This window comes from Lynx canadensis, chromosome D1 (assembly GCF_007474595.2).
Source record: "Lynx canadensis isolate LIC74 chromosome D1, mLynCan4.pri.v2, whole genome shotgun sequence".
Taxonomy (NCBI): Eukaryota; Metazoa; Chordata; class Mammalia; order Carnivora; family Felidae; genus Lynx; species Lynx canadensis.
In genome coordinates, this window is record NC_044312.2 from 96,375,092 (window position 1) to 96,396,437 (window position 21,346).

The following is a 21,346-nucleotide window of genomic DNA, read 5'->3' on the forward strand; positions in this document are numbered from 1 at the left end:
AACTGAGACATAGAAAGATGGAACAACTTGCCTAAGGTTATAAGGTCAATAGGGAGAATTTTGGATTTTTTCCCAGGTGGTCTGCATCCAAAACTATGTTTGTAACCTGTATGTTGCTTTCACATCAGAGAGGGATTTTGTCTGTCTCCTACTCCCTTCCTCACTACCTTGTCCTCAGAATGAAAAAACAATTCCATGTTAAGCTTTGGTGAGCTATAAAAACCTCCCTGGGATTTGGTGCTGGTGAGAGATGCTTGACCATTGAAGAGATAGGCATTTTTCCACACTAGGTTCTTAGCACCGTCCATTTCATTAATTTCAGTTACCAGTATCTCTTGATACTCACTTGACCTTCAAGGATGGCAAAAGTTGAGTGATTCATGTAGATTTTTAGTACCTATCTTCTTCTTTTTTTTTTTAATGTTTTTATTTTTGACAGAGAGAGAGACAGAGCATGAGCAGGGAGAGGCAGAGAGAGAGGGACACACAGAATCCGAAGCAGGCTCCAGGCTCCGAGCTGTCAGCACAGGGCCTGATGTGGAGCTCGAACTTGGGGATGGCGAGATCATGACTTGGGCCGAAGTCGGACACTTAACCGACTGAGCCACCCAGGCGCCCCTTTAGTGCCTATCTTCTTAATCTGGATTGCTGAGAAACCAGGTGACAACTGCGATGACCCATCTTTCCTTAGCTATAGAAAGTCGTTGGAAAAAAATCACTTCCCTAGATCAGTAATTAAGTCAAGACCCTTTCAGAGTAGTTCTGCTTCTGGCGAGGGGATAGTGATATTGGGAGGGTGGATAAGGACCCTTATCCAGGCTAGAGGCACCAGGTCTCTCTAGAATTTTGTATCCCCTTCTCTACCTGAGAGTTGATATCTCCCTGGGCTGAGTTCTTCCTGGGCTCTTTGAGATTTTTAGGAAGGAAGGAGATAGCAGATTGCAGGCTATTATTATGGCAAGATCATCTCTCTTTGGCCACCAAACAGTTGTTTCCTGAGTCATGAACCACTCTGTTCAGTGGCTGTTGAACTAAACTGCCTTTGAATTCAGAGGAGAAAGTCTGTGTGTGCCAAAACCAAGCCCCTGAGTCACCCAGCGCCCAGCAGGAAGACAGCAATGAATAGGGCTGGAAATAGTGCCAGGATCCATGCCAAGCAGCTAGTGTGGACCTTCAAGTGCCCATTCCACTGACATCTTTCCAGGTCATAAAATCTCATGTCCTCATAGATAGGAGGTACCATTGTCTATTCTCTCTGCTGTCTGCAAGGTTCCTGATTACTGAATCATCTCCCTAAGTATCTTTTTATACGGATTGAGCCATGTACTACAGAGATCCTATTTTATTTGTAATATCTAAGGGAACTGCATTCGACATGACAGTTTATAAAACAAAGTAGGTGGAGTTTGTATTTGGAAATCTAATATTGCATTTACTAGGAAGATCTGAATTTGGAAAGATCTACCTGGGTCCGTTTTAAAACTAGAAAACTAGTATATCCTTTTTCTCTTGTCAACCATAGTTCTGCAATTATTCTATATAATTGTTATTTTTCTTTTCTTTTTGGAAGGAGTCTCCCGCTGAAGAAAGAATCTAAAGAGATGCCTAAGTTCCAGGGAATTTTCCTCTAAGACAAATAACGTCAAGATAGCTTTTATTTTATTTATGTTTATTATTTTTCCCCATTAAAATATGTGTCATCTTCAGAGATCCTGGGCTAGAATTTTTTTTTATTTTCCTTGTGCTGGTTGAAGAAAAATCTCAAACGCTGATGTTGTTTTTGTTTATTTCATGAAGAAGTTAAGATGGTGCTTGACAACTTATGCCTCCTACAAAACCAAAAAATATTTTTTACACTGTGTTCATTAAGATATCTTCCAACCGACATTTCACCAAATAAAAAAATTGAGCCACCTTGCATTATATATTTTTGGTTAAATATTTGAGAGCTATTGTTTTGAAAGTCCCCAATAATAATAATAAATAGCCAACTTGGGGCACCTGAGTGGCTCAGTCAGTTAAGCATCTGACTTCAGCTCAGGTCATGATCTCGTGGTTTGTGGGTTCGAGCCCCGTCTTGGGCTCTGTGCTGACAGCTCAGAGCCTGGAACCTGCTTCGGATTCTGTGTCTCCCTCTTTCGTTGCCCTTCCCCTGCTCACACTCTGTCTCTGTCTCTCAAAAATAAATGTTAAAAAAATTTTTTTAAATAGCCAACTTAAAAAAATCCTACTGAAGGGTCAGGTAAATTTTGGCTCTGTTTCTACATTTATACTCCATATCTCTGCCTCTTTTAGTTCTTCCAGAAACAAAACAGAGCACCCCTCCTCCAGCAAATCACTTGCAAAATTCCACATTAAAAATGCTGAGCTTGAAATCACAAAACATCACCCTCAGTTTCTGAGGATTCCAGGATCAGAACTCATCCAGAAACTTTAGGATTTAGGGCCCAAGAGCCTAGAACATTAACTTCTGAAATAGAATGATATTGGCTCCATGGTTAAAAATAGAAGACCACAGTTTTATTGCCAGTGATTATGACATACTCCCCACGAACATCAGTAAGGCGCAAACGTGCAGTGAAGGCAGCCGATGGGTAAATAAATTAAACTGATGTGACTCAGAAAGCACGTTGGGAGCAGAGATGTGCAGCAGTAACAAGGGATTTTGTTCTTGAGAACGGCCCCACTCAGAACTCAAGGGAAAGAGCCTCATTAGGAAACTCAGAGAACCACGGTACCAAAATGAGCTTCATTTATCAGCTTTCTCAACAGACCTAGGGAAGAATATACGTATGATGATTGAAGGGACTGGTACTAAGGGGCTTGCTCTTTGCGAGTTCTTGCACTTGCCATACATTCAAGCCAATGCACCTTTCCTTCTAAATGAACGGAATAGCTGGATCATGTGTACGAAGAATGTCTGTTAAAAAAGATAAGACTACAATACATTGCTGTAAAGACCTTGAGACTTTCCTCACTTACCAGCTTGCTTCTTGGAACAGCTTTGTACTAGGACACTGAGCTACTACCGGATCTCATCTATGTAGAATATTTTTTTCCAGTGATTTGCCTTTATGACTTGACTTTGCTGTATTTTCCTGTACCGGGACAAGGCCCAGTTGTCCATTAACTTTCATGAAGGCATCTATGGAAGATTTTGAAGTCCACTGGTTAAGAGGAAAAGTGCTTTTGCGTTTGATCAGTATGTAGGCAGAAGGTAGTTAGGAACATTGCTGAGTCACACTTTAAAACAGCTGCACTGCAAACAAAGTGAGAGGACTTCATCGGTGGCTTTGAAGTCAGCAACCTGGGGCCTGGCCTTTGCTGTATCAAGGGCACACCTCTAAATGTCTATAAACTTTGTTCACCTTCTCTTTAAACACCAACATTTGAGCACTTACTATGTGCTAACCACAACACTCAGCACTTTTATTCCTTTAAACCTCACAACAATCCTGTGGAGTAAATATAATTATCATCCCCATTTTACAGATAAGTAAACGGAGGCTCAGAAAGGCCATGAAGCTTGCACAAGTTTACAGAGCTAGAAAATTAAAAGGACCAAAATATAAGTTCTCATCAGTCTCATTTCAGAGTCTGAAATTTTAATCACCCTGAAATGGGGCTGATGATAACACCATGGTTAGCACCGTGAGTATCAAGAAATCATGTTTGTGAAAGCACCAAAGTCATGTACACTTGGTATAATTGTTAGAATGAGATCTTTTAAGACAAGAGAAAACTAAGAAATAGTGACCTGACAAGGTCGTGGAAAAGTACTTTCGAATGCTTATAAACCAGGGCTTACTTGAATTTCCTGAATACGTTATTTTACTTAACAATACCCCATCAAAATATTAAGTATGTTACATAAATTAGGTATGATGCATGATGATTCTGTATCAGTCTGGGCAACCTACAAGACAAAGAGAAACAGCTCTGGTCCCTTTGTTACCTCTGAGCCAGACTGCACTGGTCTGCTTATTCATTTAAGTTATGAAGACATTTGCACAGAAATTCAGCTCAAACACCCCAGGAACAATAATGTAGGTTACCAATAATCAAGAAAGTGTTATTTGTTTGCTTGTAGGACATAAGAGGATCAGAGTGTATGAAACGGAGACATAATGTTCCTTAAATCACCACCACAAAAAAATATACACGATACTGAATTATTTTTACTTTCAAACAGAAATTTAAATGGACCCTTACAAACAGTAAATTTAGAAACACAATGATCAAACTGCTTTGTAGATTCACAGCTAAAAACGACCCAAACAATGAAAACAAAAACAAACAAAAACAAAAAAAAAAGGGGTTTTCTAAAGATTTTTTCGAGTTTCACATGGTCTCTCTCAGAAATGTAAAAAACCCAACTGTTTGGGCCACAAAGCCAAAACAAGAACAAAACCCACTGTGAGCGCTCCGCTTTCGCTGTATGGACTGGTCTTCTGTAGTCAGAACTCTAATGACAGGTTGGTGTGTGACGTAGAAGAGAAGGCTGAGGTTCTTCCTTCTCCCTGGCTACATCAGGGAGTCAACAAGAACCCTTCAGTCATCAGCAGGAAGGCCGTGGCTATAGGGGCCAACTGGGTGGAGTCTCTTGCATACAGCTTCTAAGGTCAAAGAACACACTCACCTTGTTCTAGTTCCCATAGTGCTGATAGAATTGATTAAACTGGTTATTTTAGGGCTATGCAGACATATGAATATCACAATAGGTAGATCAAGGGTCAAGAGACCGTGGTCAAGAGTGTGTCTCAAAATGAAAATGTAAACCCATACCCTAGTCACCAGATATTGTACCCTTTGGGGAGCCTGAGGACTGAAGACTTAGAACTCATGCTGCTGTCCCTTATAAAGAAATACTTTCCAAATTCTTCATGGTGACAATAATTCCCCAACTAGAAATGGGGATATTTTATCTGACGAATGTCTTTTTTGTCCCTGAATTATGAGTCAGTTGAGAGAAAAAGTCTTTTTGAGTTATAAATTTGCATCCCATTTAGTGCATGTTTAATACTTTTTCATTGAAATGAATAACATTTTCTGAAATTGGGGCTGCACTAGAAAAATCCACAGTGAATGGTGTCCATACTGATGGGTTATCTTAGCTGATCTCCATGGGCTGAGTTGTAACGGCTTCCCTTCTGGAAACCAAAGCTGCCTCCGGCTGAATGTTTAGTTGAGTCATAGAACCAGTTATGTAGCTCGTGCTCCAGTCTTTCCCCTTTTGTCCAAAAATAGGAAAGGGTTTGTACTCTAAACAATTTGAAGTGGTTTTGTGAAATTGCATGGGCTCTGTCCTTGGAAAGGATGGACCAGAGATGGATTATCTTAAGAAAGGAGATGCAGGAAGAGGTAGCTGAATGCACAGCCCAGCCTTTGGGGGGGTAGGAGTTTTACTCTTTTACTGTTTTTCTCTAATGGACCCTGTTGACTTCTCAGAGCCCTGTGGCCCCCAACTACTCAGTAATAGCTTTTATCATCTGAAGTTGGAGAATCACTTTCATTATACGAGGCAGAAAACTGAGAATTACTTTTAGAATAAATAGAAGAGGATATGTGGTAAAGAAGATGACCAGATTTTATAAAGAAATAAATTGCAACTAATTGATAGAATTTGCCTTGTTTTGCAAACGTGATGTTGTAGGGGCGCCTGGGTGGCTCAGTCGGTTAATCGTCCAACTCTTGATTTCGGCTCAGGTCATGATCTCACGGTTTATGGGTTCGAGACCCACATCGGTCTCTGTGCTGACAGCGCGGAGCCTGCTTGGGATTTTCTCTCTCACCCTCTCTCTCTGCCCCTCCACCACTCATTCCCTCTGTCTCTCTCACAAAAATAAATAAATAAACTTAAAAACATTAAAAAAAAAAAGAAATGTGATATTGTAAACTTACTACTTACTAGCCCAGCCTCTTTTCTCCTTAATTGTACTAGTTTCTCGCACTTTGAGAAATAAAGAGGGCATGAATCATCATATGACGAAGAAGTTAATCCTCGCGTGGAAATTTTTTTGTGGGGGAAAGGCTGATGAGAATTTATCTAGGTGCGCCCAAACCAAAATGGCTGAAGATAGGACCATTTTTAGAAGGCAATCCCAGGAATTTTAACACCGGGATGGGGTCTAATAGTTCTACAACATTTATGATGAAAACCTTTTGGTTTTGAATTCTTTTTTTCTCTTTTGATTAGCTCAACTTGATTAATTGTGAACAGGTCCCATCTGTGATGCCAAAAGTGTGTTTCCCAGCAACCATTTTGTGGGTCTCCCCAATAACAATAAGGAGAAATAATGTTGCTTGAGTAGTGTTTTAAGCTCAATTAATTAATAAAATTCAAAGAGGTGTATGGTTTTTGGATTTGTGGCTAAAGCTTTTCTTTCCAGATTTTAATCTGGAGGGAGAGTAATTTATTTAAAATATTTGAAGATGAAGGATTCCATGCATGGTCTTGCTTTATCAAGATAGCAATAGCAATTGTTGGAGCACTAAGGCGTCATTGATCGGAGCTTCGGATTCAATCATATGTTGTCTTTCATTTTCTTTTTAATTTAAAATTGTTTTCAGTTTTATTGAGATATAATTGACATACAGCACTGTATAAGATTAAGTGGTACAGCAACTTTCAAATATTGTATACAGAAGTAACTATAGTCATCATGCTGTGCATTACATCCCCTGTGATTATTTATCTTACAACTGGAAGTTTGGGCCTTCTGACCATCTTTATTCAATCACATTTTTAACTCTTTCCAGTCTGCCATTAGCCATTTGAGAGAATGATGGAGAAAGACTTAGGCTTTTTTTTTTTTTTTTGCATGTATCTCCAAAAACATGATTTTTTTTTTGAGCAGCCTATTTTTGTCTTATGAAATAATCAAAAACTTATAAAAAATTTTTTCGGCAAAACGTAATTGAACAATCTTATGTTTAACAAATGAAACCATTCTTGCACTTAGTTCCGTTTTCTAAAAAGAGCTACCTTGAAGTAGTCATTCAGCAATAGTTTTAAAAAACACAAATAAAGACCTTTCCTTTTTGTATAAATAGGTAAATATTTTTATTTGTTCATGAAAACCGGGTGGGGCTGGGAGATAATCCATATTTTCCGGCAAAATAAGTGCCAAATTAAGAAGATCTGTGATAGGCTTTTAAAAAAGGAAAAATACAACAGACCCTGCTAAGTTTTAAAACATGTATATATATATATTTCTGGATAACGACTGCTTAAAACTGTCACAAGATTTCTGGAAGGCTTCAGATGCAAGCAGCTGGTGAGATGACATGTGGAAGGAAGGTAGTAAGAATTACAATTCAAAATGCAGTTTAAAAAAAAAAAAGCAGTTTCAAAAATCACAGTCCTTCCAAGCCTTATTCAGTCTAGTTTCCTGTCTAGACATGCAAATTGAAGTGAAGAGTTGAACCAATTATTCAGATAATTCAAAGGGGGAAAAAAAATCCCCTCACTGAAAACAGAAGATTCTAGGAGACTGAACTATGTGGATTGTTTGTCCTCACTGATCAATTCACCAGAAAATTGCTCTTTACCCAGAGAGTTTCAAGAGGACCATAGGATTTGAGTCAGGAAGAAATTTCATGAACATTTCTTTTTTTTTTTTCTTTCTTTTTTTTTTTCCTGTGCATCCAACCTCAATGAAATGAGTATAATTTAAAGGAAAAGAAACTATGTCTCTTTACAGAATCCTCTTTCAAGAAAATCTAAAGTTATTTTTACGAGGGATAGACAAATGTTCCACCAAGGAATATTCCCTTCTGCCCCCGAAAAAGTTTTCTCAAAACTAACCCTCCAAGTACCTTTCTTTTTCAGATGAGATGACAAGATTTAACAGAAGATAAAAGAAACTCATTAAGCTATTTGTCAGCTGAAAGTGGTACCCTATGGTTTTTGTTCAGGTGGTATTTGTATATTCTTGTGAAATACACAATTTAAATAAAAGGAATTATTACCTGTGTGTCAAATGCACATAGGGGTAGTTATTGATAAGTGCTAAAGTAATAGCAAAGCTATGAAATTATAAAGGCTCAGAAATGCAAAAGTAATTACATTGATCTAGTCAGCAAAAGATATTCTTTTAAAAATATTTTTAAACCCATTTTGAATATCTTAAAAATTTTTTTTAATAAATATTCACATAAAACTGAATTGGACTGCAAATTTCAAGGTAAAAATCAGGTAGATTAATAGTCCATGAAATATATCAGATATTTAAATTAAGACAAAATTTGAAACTCATTCATGCCAGAAATGAATACTGCCAAGGCTTGTCATATGTACTATTAGAAAATTAGAAGCATGATATTTAAACCAGGAATAGCTAAATGACTATAAAAAAAAGTTTATTATTTATCTCACTTGTTCTTCAAATATAGACTGTGGAATACATTCAACAGAATCACATTAATTCTAATATTGTCTTAAAAAAGTTTCAGGCACCTGCAAAATTTAAAAGACAGTTCTACAAGCAAAAATATGAGCAAAACCACATTTCCAAATATTAGACATGAAGCGCCTATCATCTGTTTACAAAAAGGCTCAACTTTGTGAAATTAGATTGACAAAATGTAGAAAGAAAACAAAATTAAAAATTAAAATTTCTCCAAACTTAACTTTTAAGATCTTTCATTATAATTTTATAATATTTGAAGATTTTTTTTCAAGATGGCTAATTAAATATTTTGAACTCTTAACATAAGCTTTTATAAAGCCTGTGGTAAAACACTGGCCTTAATCACTAAATGTTCAAAATAATGGTTACTCTTAAAAATGATGTAATTATATATTTTAACTTCATGTATTTTCAGAATTAAAGTAAAAATAATTCCAAAATAATTTGAAAAACTAAATTTTGATTATTAACAAATAATCCATTTCTTTGGCAATTAATTTATAGTTCAGAGAAAAAAAGATATTACTAAAACGTATCTTTTAGAGATCATAACTTATAAATGTGTTGTAAGAATGCAAGGCAATTTATCATATGTTTATGATAACATTATTTTAAAAGAAACAACTAAATTACAGAGAGATGTTACCCCTACAAATTACGTTGTTTAAATTTTTGCCAAGTAGGAACATGTTGATGAAAGCAAATTGATAACTATAGAAGTTCATTGTCAATTTGGTCCTGAAATCTGTCTTTAATAATTTAAAAAATGTTAAAAGAACCAGAATAAGCAATTTTGGACTAATAGTTAACATATGATTCTGTTAAAAACCAATATAATTCTTTATTTTTCTCCCATAAGGAATCACTGGCAATTTCTGATTTTTAATATGAATTATTTCTAATTCATGGATATTTTTACTCAGGAATAAAATTATTATAAATATTTAAAACTATTCTTATGTTTTTCAAAAAAGCTTAAATTCTTGATTTTAGGAATATCAATATTTGAAATAGTAAATGGAAGATGAACTAAGTTCATTAGTTAAAATTTTATTTCCATGAAAAGCAAGGAGTTACTAAGCAAGTATTAATTGCTTAGGATTTTTTATTTGAATTTCTGAAAAATTGAGCTGAAAAAACTCTGCATTATATCTATTTGTAAAACAATAGAAAAATATACATACTAGATAGAAATTCTATTTAAAAATATTTGCTAAAAATTAAAAGCGATCTTAACTGTATATAAGTTTTAAAAATTATCTTAGTTTTTCTCTTTTTAGATTTGTAAAGCAAAATAACAGATTGTAATTTGAATGCCGAACATTTAAGAAAGTTGGTATTTTGCTGCTTAGATTTTTGTACCCTTTACTAGGAAGATAACCCTTCAATTTACTTCAATTTATTTAGAAATTCTAAAGATAGAAAATACGTTTGAGAACTAGTCACATATTCATTTATTGGTTTTTAAAATGCATATAAAATAATGAATTTTTGTTTTTACATACAAATAAACTAGTAGCAAGAAACAGAACTGTATGGGAATTTGAACTTTCCTTCTCTATTTTATTTTTTGAAAGTTGCTAAAACAATGATTTTAGGAAAAGGATTATTTTTATTTTATCTAAGACCTGTGGTATCATTAGTAATATTTTCAAGAATGTTAGGGAAATAATAACACTGTTTTTAAACTTTCCATTTGCCAACTCATAGACTTACATAAAACAGCTGCAGCAGATTTCAGTTTTAATGCAAAATGTAACTCAAAACATGGATCATAATCATATCTTACTAAACTAAGTATTTACATTGATACAGAAATAAATGCTACATGTCCTATGGGGTAAAAATAATAATATAATAATAATAATAAAGGGTATTGCGCAGAACATAAGAACTATCATGGAAAGAATCAATAAAGAGGGAGATTCGAATACAGTTTTAGTACCTTCAGGTCCATGGCTAACCAGTTGCATTTACTTTGGTTTACTTTCTTAATCTCACAGTTTTGAAAGTTAAAGGGGGGACACCTTGGTTTTAGAGAGTGTTAAAAGGTTGTAAGAGTCAGTTCTAGGTACCTGATGTTTACAAACATCCAATTGTCAGGCATCCCCCAGGCAACATAGCCCTGTGCAATTTTTGGTTTTCAGACAGATGTATTGACGTTATAAAAACACAGTAATTGATTTTATAGCAATTATATGGAATTATACCAACATTAAAAGAAATGTTAGGGATAAGCCCTGTTATCTCCTGAATTTGCTATCTAAATGTTTAAGTATTATATCTTGCTTAAACAAACAAAACAAAACAAAACAAAAAAACAAAACTCGATCACAATAAACTGCATTTAAGAAACAATATAGACATGTATATTTCTGAGTTAAAATAAAATGATATGATTTAACAAAAAATTCATAGCAATATCTTATTAAATAAGAGCCATAGAGGAAAACTGAAATAGCATGTTCTTATTTTATTACTATTTACTATTATTCATTTACTAGATACTAAAAAGCATTTTTAATAGTGATGTTATATTTGTTAGCATGTAGTTTTTAAAGAACTTTTTAAAATTGCACAGTATTCTATATTCCGGTCCCTTAAAGTAATTGCCAGTGTCAGTGAAAGCTTGACAAGTAAATCGGGTTTATTTCTAAAATGTATTTGGATATTCTAAATGATATTTCTTTCTTTAGATTTTGAGCACAGAATTCTGATGTAATGCTAACCTTTAAAATCTTGATCATGATAAATAAAGTTTCAAAAAGTTTTGATTGTGCCTAGTATTAAATTTTTTATCTGTATTTAAAAAGTATTATTAGAAAATTGAAAGCACTGGCAACATTTTGTTTTTGCCAATTTTAACGTATATAATAATAATATTTTTAAAGTGTCAATATTGGTCCAGAAGTTTTTGTCTTCATGACATTTTTTTTTTTTACAAAATGCCACATAAGAAGTTACAGAAAATTATCTTTTTAAGATGTTTGCAACATGTCACATAAAATAATATTCCAAAGTAATGATTTTTTTTTAGTTACTAGAGAAATTAGACCCCATCTCAATGAAACTTTCTTTCCTCTTGTAAACAAAATTTTTGACTTTTTTTTGTCAGCTTCCAACGTCTTGTTTTTATAGTGATATCCCATTTTACTGAATAACTTTGTATTTGAAATTTACCCCAAATAAAAAAGATATAAGCATCCTCAGCAACGTCATTATATGCTTGGCAACTGCTGACTATATCCGTTTCACTGGCTGTATATTACCAAAACAACAACAACAACAAAAACAACAACAAAGCCTCTAGGCTTGATCACTTTTCACTGTCACTACTGATCAGAATTTTAAAAACGTTTTTAATTCTCAAGATTTGTTAGGCATTCGGATGATCACTGACTCACAACTTAACAGATAGAAAAGAAATGATTCCCCCCTCCCCCCCAAAAAAGATGCACAAATGTAAGTGTTAATAAAAATGGACAAGGAGACCACTTCATTGTTGCAATATTTCAGGCCACTTTGACTTAAACATTAGGTCCGAATGCAGATTTGGCTGAGTTAGAGCTAGTCTCCGGAGTTGTGTTAACTTTCTAAACACCCCCCGCCCGCCACTTTTTTTTTTAGCCTATGTGATAGCCATGGCCAAAGAAATGAGAAATGACTGAATATATGGAAGCACACTCATATTCTTTTGGTTTTATATATTTATTGTATTCGTGGCTCTAACTAAACTGTGATACTGCAGAATACCATTGGTAGAGCTATCCCAAACACTTCTAAAAAGCTCCGAAATTCATCGAAATAATTTTCAAATATTCTTGACTTTTGCAATGTCATTTGACTGGCTTAATCAAAAGTATTAAGGGCTATACAATACGAGCATTTAAGAATGTCACTCATCTTTACTGATAATCCATACCATGTATCTCCTGACCACATTTCATCCACTGTCTATGTTTGTAATTGACATAAAGCAGTTTATTTGGCCAAACATGATCCCATTCCTACCATTTTTTTTTTTCCATGTTGAACGGATTTGGGAGTTGATTTACCCAGGCCTATTTTTCTAGGGAAACATGGATGGGGAAACATGGAAAGGGAAGGATGAAGAAACATCTTTATTCTTGTCTGTTCACAAACTTGAAAAGATCTAAGTAATTGCCAATTCTGACAAAGTCTATTTGCAATCCTTTGCATAAAATATAGTAATTTTTGTAATGTCACAGTTTTCCAGATGAGCAGTGTTAAGTGATTCTAATGGGGTCCTACAATGTCTTGGCATTTGAGTGGTGGTCGTGTGTGGTATTTTTGTTCATAACATGAGTTCAGTCTGGCTCATTATCTCTAAATGTACATTGAGAAAGCTACTCTTATCATGTTTTTGTTTTGTCCTTGGTATTTGTTCAATTTTCTCTGCTTCTAAGCTTTCAATGTATTGGGTGACGCTAACCAACATAGATTATCTTGTATTTAGTCTAGAAGAGCTCAATGGCCAGTGGTTCGAACCCCTTGCTGGTTTGATTCATGGAGTTTTGTTTGTTTATTTTCGAGAGAGAGTGCACATGTGGGTGCGTGCAAGTGGGGAGGGGCAGAGAGAGAGGGAGAGAGAGAATCTCAAGCAGGCTCCGCACTGCCAGTTTGAGCCTGATGCGGGGCTGAAAGTCACGAACCTAACTGTGAGATTATAACCTAAGCCGAAATCAAGAGAGCCACCCAGGAGCCCTCCATTCGTAGAGTTTACTAAGCATGACTGGTGATGTCTCCCTCCTCAGGTATCACTTCTCTCTAGATCTAGAAGATACAGTACCTTGGCCATAAGCTTAATGGGCTTTAGCACTAATTTCATTTGGTGAATTCCTAGTGACACAGAATATAGTTTCTTTTCTGTATTGAATGATTGCTATGAAATAGGAAAGCCCATTGGGTTGGACTTCCCAGCCAAAGCCACACTTGACGTTAGGTCCAGAAGGGAATTTGCAGATCAACATATTCTCCAGAACTGTTTAGTAGGAAGGATGCAGTGTTGGAATTTTTTTTTCAAGGTAACTGTTTATATTTAGGCCAATCTCCAATTCAAACAGGATATGTTTATCTTTGCTTTTTTAAAAAAAATTGGGATACCAAAGAGAAATCATAATATATAAAGTAAAAATGCAGATGCTAAATAAACAGAAGCTATTGTTTTCAGATGCCAATTAAGAGAACATCTGATTAAGTGTTGAGAGACCTAATTTTGATTCTGAATCTGGCAGTGACTCAGTGTAAACTTCCATAGTAATTCCTTTGTCTGGAAATGGTGGTGACACTATCTACTGCAGAGCTTTCTTTACGGGATTAAATGAGGTGATATGTGGTTAAACGTTTTGGAAAGGTTAAATTCAGTGCACAGAAGAGACTTGGATGTGAGGCAGAGGTCCTGGATTTTTAGCTTGTTCCTTGTGTGGCTTTGGGCGCTTTCCTGTGAAATATGGACTACGTGATCTCTAAGTCATCTTGTAGATTTGACAACCTGTCCTTTGGAACGATGATGAACATTAGGGGAATATCTATTGATGAGATAGAAATGTTCCAAGCTACATCCCAAGTGGGGGTTCGTAGGGTGCCCTTTGACTTTGCATACAGGTTAATGCTCTACATTTCTGCTTGCTTCTCGTGACTCTTTTTAGGGGATATTGCCTTAGAGGGTACTCCAAAACATGACAAGCCCCTGTGTGCCCAGGTATCTCCGACAGCCAGAAGGTTTTTTTGTCTTAACGTCCAGCAGTGAGGTATCTTGCCATGCATTAGACTGTGGGGCAAGGTTGGATATTCAGCCACCTCAGCTTCTGTATTTCTAGAAAATTCATCTTCTTTTAAGAACCTAACTTGGTGGGTGAAAAAGATGAAGGTTCAAGGTGGTTGAGTTTTTACTGTCTTAATTAATGTCACCTCTGTTGAAGCTTCCCCAGCATTGGCCCTAACGCCCCCTACATGAAATCCTAGTAGTCTAGTATGTTTCCTTTCTGAAAAAAATAAAAATAAAAACAAAAAATCAACACACCTCTGTCTTTCAAAAGTTAAAGCTATTGGATGCTTGGACACGTGATTTAGACTACAAAGGAGATTTAAGTTTGGTGCAGACAGAAAACAGATGGTGGATGGTTTGGCAGGGGTAAAAAAAAATATGTGAAAGGTTTTTTGAACAAATACAGATTGGGTAGAACGTAAAGAATCTCAGGTGTCTATGAGTATTTAACAAGAACTCCAAGAAGACTTTCTAAAATATATTTTAGAAATACACAATTTACATGTTAAGCTTTCTTTGTTTTTAACAACTACTTTAAGAGACCAGAATATAGACTTTTTAATCCTATAAAAAACTTTTTAAAGTTAACTTAAAAAATACATGCTAACAAATATACCATGACTTAAAAAAAAAAAAAAAAGGACCTTTCAAACATTTTCCCTCAAAATTCCTAAAGGCAGCTTCTAATTGTCCGTGTGGTCAGTCCTAATAGGCATCAGCTGAGCTCCTTCTGAGCCATTCTGTTCTGTTAAAGGAGACCAAGTTAATACCGAAAGACAGGAAGGCCCCCTATCAGGAGACTGAATTAACAACAAAAAGTTATATATATGTATTTTTCTATTTCTCTCTCCTCCTTTGCCTTCATTTCATCGTAGGAATTGTTCTCTCTGGAACTCTTAGCTCTAGCCTAAAGATACCCTGCACCTACACATTGCAGTGAGTTATGGATTTTGAGAGAAAGGAACCCCTTATTATTGATTTGGATTAGTCTCTGTAGAGATCTAGTCATTTTTCTGTGTATTGGTAAGGCTCCACGTCCCACAGCCAGCATCCTGCTCTTTCTCTCATCCCATCACCTCCCCACGACCCGCCTGCATGTGGGGAGGGGTTAGGGATGGAGGGCAGGTGGTTGAGTACCACTCTTCAGGGCGCATGCGTGAGGGAGCCGGGACGTGAGGAAGGAAGGAAGAATGGGGCAAACTCCTCAAAAGTTGTCCAGAGGTACAATTCTTAATCTTTTAGTTTTGGTGGGTATCCTCTACCGTGTCCCTGGCTTTTTATTTGGTGCTTCCTTCTTCTGAGCTCTTTGTTATCTGTTGAAGAAGATAACTCTGGCCAGAAGTTACTTGGGTGTGACCTTGGTAAGTCATTTTACCTCTCTTGTCTTCCTCCCTAGAGTGAATAAGTTGAATTAGGTGATCTCTGAGGACGCTTCAGACCTTAAAGACCAATGTTTTTATTCCCAGGCAGGTAGAGGTAATCTATAAGTATTTATTAGATGAGTAAGTGATGCTGACATTCTGTTCCTCTGACAGCGCGGTGCCTGTATAGGATGGCATAAATGAAACCAATGCTGTAAATTTCATTTACAAAGTAACTCTTTAGAGAGAAAAAACAATCCCTTTCCTACAAGGCATTTGAAGTTGTCTGTAGTGTCTCTGTGTGTATGTATATGTGTGTGTATGTGTATGTGTATGTGTTTATTTTGAGGTTGTTTCTTGTAACATCCCATTGAGTGCGGGCAGGAAGGCATCAATAGGGAGTCATCACAGGGGCAGGGTGTGTGCACAGCCTGTCTGTCCTTCTGCGTCTGTGCTGAGTGGTCTGCAGCCAATGTCATTGGTCAGGGATAGATTTCTGAGTTTTTAGATCATTATAGATCTTTTACAGCTATTTTTACTTCTTGCATATTTGCCATTTTTTCTTGCTTTAAAGGCATTATTCAGGAGAGTGGTAAGGGGAGGTGGTAAGGGGAGGTGGTCAGCAACTAAGTTATTTATTGATTTTTCTGGAGAGTTTCTGATGACTGAAGGAAAAGATTGAGGACTGTCTTTGGATTCTGACTTCCATGCTTTGGTGCCATGTTGGAAATTTTGACTTCCTCTACCTAAATACCATATCAAATGTAAACATTTCCGTACATGTATTTTTGTAAATGTGCACATGGGCATGTTGGTGTGTCTTTTAGAATGAGGTTCTGGGGGTATCTGGGTGGCTCAGTCAGTTAAGTGTCTGACTTCGGCTCAGGTCATGATCTCATGGTTTGTGAGTTCAAGCCCTGCATCAGGATCTGCGCTAACAGCTCAGAGCCTGGAGTCTGCTTCAGATTCTGTGTCTCCCTCTTTCTCCCCCTTTCTGCCCCTCCCCCACTCATGTTTTGTCTCTGTCTCTCTGTCTCTCTCTCTCAAAAATAAACACTTACAAAAGTTTTTAGAATGAGGTTCTTAAGAGGATGCCATATGGCTGAGTGTTGATGGCCATGCCTTACTCAGTTCTGATGCTATCAGATCTAAATATTGTCTACTTATACATTTATTATATTTCCCTTATTAAAAAAAAAAAAACGGAGAAAAGCATAATATAGTATGGTTTAGTTACAATGAAAAGAGGGGGTACCTTTATCTTTTCCCCCATGTAGTTTCACCTCAGTGAAAAAAAAATTGTATGTCCTTAACTAGTTCAGTCTTATAGAAACCAATTAAAATGACAACTTAAAAATAATAACATTGCACACATTATTAAGGCAGTTTTGTATATTCAGGGACAAGGGGAAGACATGAAAGGTAAAGGTTGAGATAGGATGTTCCAAGCAGTGTTCTCACACTTAATGGTGCAGAAGAATAGCCCTCAAGACAGCTTCAAGTATTGGAGCTTACAAAACCCTTTACCATCCCCTTTTGTTTACATCAGTTTTTGAGAGACTCATATATAGGAGATGATCATTTCTAGAAAAACAGGTAGCTTGCAGATGGAATTGAAGCAAAATGATAATCTTAGCTTACCTATTTCTTCTTCTGATTATCTCCTATAAAAGGATAAGAGAGACCTTTCACCCCGGTCTTTATGACTGAGCATGACTTAAAATTTATGTCAGGTCCATTTCCATTCTTTCCTCCCCCTGCCCCCTCTAAAAAGAATCCTCTTTATTCCTTACTCCTAAAAAACGCAAGTAATCCAGTTATCCCTTCCACCAATGGATTATAATTTTACTTTTACTGTATTAACTAAATGAGTGAAGGAAAAGTAATTTTTCCCTCTGATTTTCAATCAATTTGAGTCTATGGAAAATTACCACCTTTGCATCTTGTGTGGGTTGGGCTATATAGACCTGTATTAAATGATTAGACCAAACAAGCCCACTTAAAACTATGTGACCGGGGGCACCTGGGTGGCTCAGTGGGTTAAGCGTCTGACTCTTGATTTTGGCTCAGGTCATGATCTCACAGTTTGTGAGATCAAGCCCATGTCAGGCTCTGTGCTGACAGTGTGGACCCTGCTTGGGATTCTACCTCCCTCTCTCTCCCAAAATAAACAAATAAACATAAAAAAAAAAACCTATGTGACCGTATTTAGCATTTTGTGGTTCCTTGTCCTACTCCCTTTGCTCCCAATGCACAGTGATTATGGAGGGAAAATATGTACTTGAAATTCCAGTTGTTTTTTTTTTTTTATCCAGTTCTCATCAGTGTTTGATTTAACATAATAATGTCTCCAACAGGCATAAGGACAAGACTCAGGGGTCCCTAGTGGTCTGTCTGATAATGGGCTTGGAGTAGTTCAAGGAGCACATTGCTATCTTAGCAGAACTGGTTGGAATTAATCACTTTAGAGGTGGCTTTTACTTAAAAAACACGTATGTGCTGTATTGATGACAGAATAGAGACTTAAGGATATTATTAAGAAAATTAGATCTCTCCTGGAGAAATTAGAATATGGCCTTGGTAGTGGGGAATTATTGTTAATTTTGTAGGCTTGATCATGGCATTCTGGTTATGTAGGAAAATGCCCTTCCTTCTTAGATGTGCACAATGAGGTATTTAGGAATAAAATGCCATGATGTCTGTCATTTGCTTTAGAGCACTTCAGCAAAGAAAAAAAGGAGATGAAGCAAATGTGATTAAATGTTAACTATTAAATAGAGATGATACATACACGGATGTTGGTTATACTCCTTGGTTATTATAAATGTGTTTTGGTTGGTTATGGATGTTGGTTATACTCCTTCTAATTTTTTGTTTAAAATTTCTGTAATAAATTGTAAACAACAACAACAACAATCTTGAGATCCAATATTTTAGCGTTAAAAAACTACCACACATATTAATAAAATAAAATCTTGAGATAGTTATTTGTGCATGCACAAGACGGGGCCAGAGATTTGAAATTTCTCTGGATTTAAGCTTTGCGCAGTGGCAGTATCGTAGCCAATGAGGTTTATCCGAGGCGCGATTATTGCTAATTGAAATTTCTCTGGATTTAGAGGCAAACTCAACATTCCGAGGTGGGACTTTAGTTCTTAAGAATATGGTCAATAACACACAAACCAGTACAAAATGAAAATGCTGTGCAAAAATACTATTTATTTTATATTCTGAATGCCTTTAAAAGTCTAAGATTGAAGCTACAAGAAAAGCACAGTAGGACATTGAAAATGAAGGCATACTCCTTTGTATTTACTTGAGCTAAATGCTAAGAAATTTGGGGTTCTGACCTCAGAACAAGGTGGAATGTTCCTTGAGGAAGATCACAGCAATAAAAGGGTTTGAGAACTGTGGCTTCTCCAATAAGATTTGAGAGGCAATGAGAGTAGCCAGTGTCATGCTAGAAGCTCACTGAAATAATACAAATTATGAAAACATAAACTGTACCAAGATTATTTTATTCTACTCACATTCGGAATTACCAGATTTAATGTTCTTCTTTAAAATTCTTTTATTTTTTGAATGGTTATTATGGCAGTAGCTGTGTTCTACCCAAGTAACGTAGTACTTTTTTGATATGTTAGTATAGCATTTGTTGATAACAAAATGTGTGTGTTTATTTATTGCCATGAGGACACAGAAAGAAATATACCTCCAGGGGTGCCTGGGTGGCTCAGTCAGTTAAGTATCCAACTCTTGATTTTGGTTCAGGTCATGATCGCACAGTTTGTGGGTCCGAGCCCCACATTCGGCTCTGCGCTGACAGTGCTGAGCCTGCTTAGGATTCTCTCTCTGCCCCTCCTACACATGCATGCGCGCGCGCTCTCTCTCTCTCAAAATTAAACTTAAAAAAAAATAAAAAATAAAATATTATTAAGAAAAATAAAATATACTTCCAACAGTGAAGGGATTATTTCTATGTAAAATTCTGGAATTCTGGAACGCAGAGCCGAGCTTTAACTGTGTTAACTTTAGGTCCTTTGACTCTTTGCTGTACACAAAGTCACGCCCAAATCTACTGTTATAACATTTAATACATTACACTGATTTAAAAATATTAATATTACTGGGGCGCCTGGGTGGCTCAGTCAGTTAAGCATCCAACTCTTGATTTCAGCTCAGGTCATGATCTCACGATTTGTGGGTTTGAGTCCCTCATCAAGCTCTGCTAGTATGGAGCCTGCTTGGGATTTTCTGCCTCTCTCCCTCTCTCTCTCTCTGTTCCTCTCCAACTTGTGTTCTCTCTCTCTCAAAATAAATATAAATTAAAAAAATAAAAATATTAATATTACCTGCACAACCCTTGCAAGCTCCAGTTTTGCTTATACAGGAAAGAGACTTTTCCTCCTGAACACCTTTTTTTTTTTTTTCTCTTCTTTCTTTCTTTCTCTTTCTTTCTTTTGAGTAAACTCTACCCCATGACATGGCACTCAAATCATGACCCTGAGATCAAGAGTTGCATGCTCTACTGACTAAGCCACCCAGGCACCACTATTTTTCAATTAACAAATATAAATGGACTCATTCTCAAGTATGGGGAGAATTTTTCTGGTAAAAAATTGCTTCACCAAATCAATATCACCATCTGAGAGACTTGCAGCTTGTACTCAATATGGAGGTGATCTTTAATAGATACAAAGCCTCTGGTAAGTTGCTCTTCCAAAACTATCAGATGCTGTTAATTACTGGTAGCAAAGCCTAGCTATGTGTTAGGAGGTGAAGGCAGGCAAATCCAGAATCCTTGATTCCTCGCAATTTTGCCTTTTAGCAAGAAGAGTGTAGTTCAGAGGTAAAGCCTTGGCATCAGAAACACAAAACGTACATTATTTTTTAAAGTCTTACAATTTAATGGGGCGCCTGGGTGGCGCAGTCGGTTAAGCGTCCGACTTCAGCCAGGTCACGATCTCGCGGTCCGTGAGTTCGAGCCCCGCATCAGGCTCTGGGCTGATGGCTCGGAGCCTGGAGCCTGTTTCCGATTCTGTGTCTCCCTCTCTCTCTGCCCCCTCCCCCGTTCATGCTCTGTCTCTCTCTGTCCCAAAATAAATAAACGTTTGAAAAAAAATTTAAAAAAAAAATAAAAAAAAAAGTCTTACAATTTAAGTGTGTCTCTTTAGTTAACACTGTGTTCATAAATGGTATTGTTTCGAGAGGCGGTGTGCGTTACTTCTGGGTCTCAATCCTAGTTTTTCCATCTGCAAGTTGAGAGATTCCCCCCATGAAATAATTGCTGACTTTTCCTCAAGTTATTTACTTGTGCCAGGCACTGTTTTGAGTGCGTTACATTAAATTTCTTCATTTCTCCAACACTATAAAGTAGATATTCTGATTATGCCTAATTCATCTATTAGGAGACTGAGATAATCCAATGCTGGGTAATAAGAGAATTTTTAGAGGTAGGAGGGTCCATGGAAATCATCTAATCAGAGGTTAAGGGCATCTAATCATGGGGTTAAAGGCAACAAGCCCCTGTACCCAAAATGTGTGGTTTTCAAACTTGGACCCTTCACTCATTAGAAATAAACCTTGAGCAAATGACTTAACCTTTGTTTGCCTCAATCTGTCCTTTGCCTCCTTTGTTTGCTCATCTGCAAAATGGGGATGACGATAGAATCTGCATTATGTGGCTGTTAGGATTAACGTGGAGGGCTTAGAACAGTGTCTGTTGCTAGGAAGCTCTCGGTAAATATTATAGATGAGGATGGTAGGGTCTGGGTGAGTAAACAATG

General features: G+C 36.6%; 1 pseudogene; it reads left to right on the top strand.

Annotated features, from left to right (window-relative positions):
• Positions 1-18,597: 18,597 nt before the first annotated feature.
• Positions 18,598-18,808, top strand: LOC115526684 (annotated as a pseudogene).
• The last annotated feature ends 2,538 nt before the right edge of the window (positions 18,809-21,346 follow it).